Source organism: Vigna radiata, unplaced genomic scaffold (genome assembly GCF_000741045.1).
Source record: "Vigna radiata var. radiata cultivar VC1973A unplaced genomic scaffold, Vradiata_ver6 scaffold_160, whole genome shotgun sequence".
NCBI classification, from domain to species: Eukaryota; Viridiplantae; Streptophyta; class Magnoliopsida; order Fabales; family Fabaceae; genus Vigna; species Vigna radiata.
Window position 1 is genome coordinate 58,836 of NW_014542361.1, and position 2,932 is coordinate 61,767.

Below are 2,932 nucleotides of genomic sequence, written 5' to 3' on the forward strand. Positions count from 1 at the left end.
CACAAGACTCCATCTTTGTGTCCAAGGAGGAAAACCTCTGTCAAGCCTTTGGTCTTGATTAAATTCCCAAATGCACTTTGCAAGTCCTGTCCAATAACAAATATGAATCAAATGACGTCAATTTTGTGATGATTTCATTAAAAAAATATTTTGTATTCATCACGTACCAAATGACTTCCTTGTGCCTGTGATTTTGTCAACTTCATCGCAAACAGAGACGTATCAGGATATGTGGTAGAAACATGAATGAATGATTCCCTATTTTCTTTGGAGGAAGCACCAAAATATATTGTGATATTGAAATTGTTATTACCGAGATATTCGAAGCCAAATATAAAGCATTATCAAACCAAATAACCATCACCAAATTCTTTTCAATCAAAGATATCAATTTTCAAAACATTTAATGTACTTACATTTTTATAATCTTCATATGTTGTGCAATCCATCATTGTGAATCCAACGAAAATAAATAATCAACCTTCACTAAAGTAATCGATATTTATTAACTAAATTGACTTAGTCAACAAACAATGATAAAAATTGGAAAACAACCTTAAATGGAAAAGAAGAAAAAGAAACTAAATGCATAAATGAGAATCCTAATATGCTTAACATCATAAAAGTTCAATCCTAGCTTTTGCATTCAACATTTATCTGCTTCATCAAGACATGTATGCAGAGTATAACAACAAAGACATTGAATTCCCATAACGAAACACATGTATGCAGAGTTCTACAATTTAATTCATCCAAAACAAAGACAATAGAGACTACTCTTAAACCAAGATGGAGAGAGTATAACAACAACAAAAATTAAACCAAGATGGAGAGAGTATAACAACAAGAAAACAAAATAATCTGAATTAAACACATTTCAAGATTACAAGCCGCCCATTTCCAAACCCCAACAAAATATGCTTGTGCATTGATATATATTAAACCCCCTACGGTTAAAACAACATACCTTGTGGATGGTTAGTGGTGGCTGCAAGTATTTGAACCCGAGTAATGGAGCACGAGAACAACTGTCACAAATATAAGAAGCAGACAACGCTCTTGAGCTTCAAATCCTTTAATCACCTGTACACAATAGGCAGAAACCAAAAAATAAATAAAGATAACTTAAAATTAGCATCTGCACAAATAATATGAATTAACTCTTAAATATAATTCATGAAGGTGAGAAAAATGCTCAAAAATCACGTGTCCAAAAAGAGAGGACCTGTAGTTCAACCAAATAAATGGAACCTAATAGCCCTTTCTAGGAGACAACAAAGAAATGAAAGACCCCAGATTTTTTAACTTTGTATGTTAGGATTTACTTAATTTGAAAATGCCAACAATTTTGTCTTATGTGACTCCACACTAAATGGGCATGGTTAGTTAGTGGACATACAAATTTCCGCACTTATTACTAAGAAACCTATTTATAAGATATTTTGAAATATGAGATTATGAAAAACTCAAGATTGTGATGCGTACTCATAAATAACATAAAGATCTTGACTTTCAAGCATGCCAAACCCCAAATATTATTCATAGAACCTACAAACCCCTGTGGTGGAAGCTCCTCACTTCACAAATGCATCGAGGGAGGATAATTATATGTAGCCTTCCCCCATTGCACAAAGCAATGAAGCGATTTAAAAACTAACCAAGGCAAAACTTTACTGTCGTGTCAAGGATCTCCCTCCATATTTCATAGATTTAACATAATAATAGAAAAAAATAAATAAACCCTTGGGAATTTAGAAATCTATCATGCTAAACGACTCCTCTTAAGCACAAAGTTAGGAATCTGTTTCTCTGTTACTATATTATATTAGTACTACCTTAAGTCTATTGTAGCAGGTTGAAGCTGATGGAAGCCGATCTACATCCTATCCTCCAATTGTTGACCAAAGAGGAACATCACAAGCAACTTGTGTAAACAAATAGACATGAGTGCTAATCAATGGTTTCATCTAATAACTGGATCTTGACGTTGCATAAGAGGGAAAAAGAATAACAGAAATCCTAGAAAAAAAAGGCACATGACAACATGAACGCTTGAGTATCTCATACGAAGCACTTAAAGCACTGAATATCTAATGGAAAGCTTCTTCATTTGCAGCATCGACAACAACAAATAATTATAGATAACTGATTAGAAGAGTTCAAGATGTTTTGCTTCCTAACTCAAGTGTTGTGCTTAATATACTTTGCGTGAACAATAGAAAAAATTGAAATATATCTTAATTATTAAAGAATAGAACACAATGGGAACAGAGAAGACTTAGTATAAATGATTTTGAATGTCCATCAAACATAAAAGATTAAGAACATACCTTCTGAATTGAGGAAACAAAACTGAGGAAACAGAAGTCAAGCACCCCATATATCAAATGAATTGAGGAAACAGAACTGAATAAACCAACTCCACAAACTCAAGCACATGAGAAATTTTTGCAATGAACTTAAAAAGTGAAGACTCACCTGGATTAGGGTTTAGGGTTCTGCCGTCGAGCAAATGGTACCGTGATTCTTGGTGGATGGAAGACGGCGGACGGGCGGACGGTGTCCGGCAACGGCAGTGCGATGGCAGTCTTCCCGGTGAGCACGAGATGGTGAGAGGCGGGTTTGCGAAATGGGTTTGCAAAATGGGCAACGCGGGTTTGCGAGAAGGGCAAGGGAAATGTGGTTCGAAATGCTTATCAGATTCAAATTTCAGAATAAAAGAAACATTTCTCTCTCTGCCACACGTCAACATCTCAGCTCATCTTCAAAAACCTGTAACTTTTTCTCTCTTTGCCACGTGAACGAATGAAATTTTGACACCTGTGGCGTGTCTAAATGTTGTTGAAAAGTGTTGTTCATATATCATTTTCCTTAAGATTAATCATTGTAAAATAAACTTTCCCATCTAAAATCTAGTTCAAAATGTTCTTTT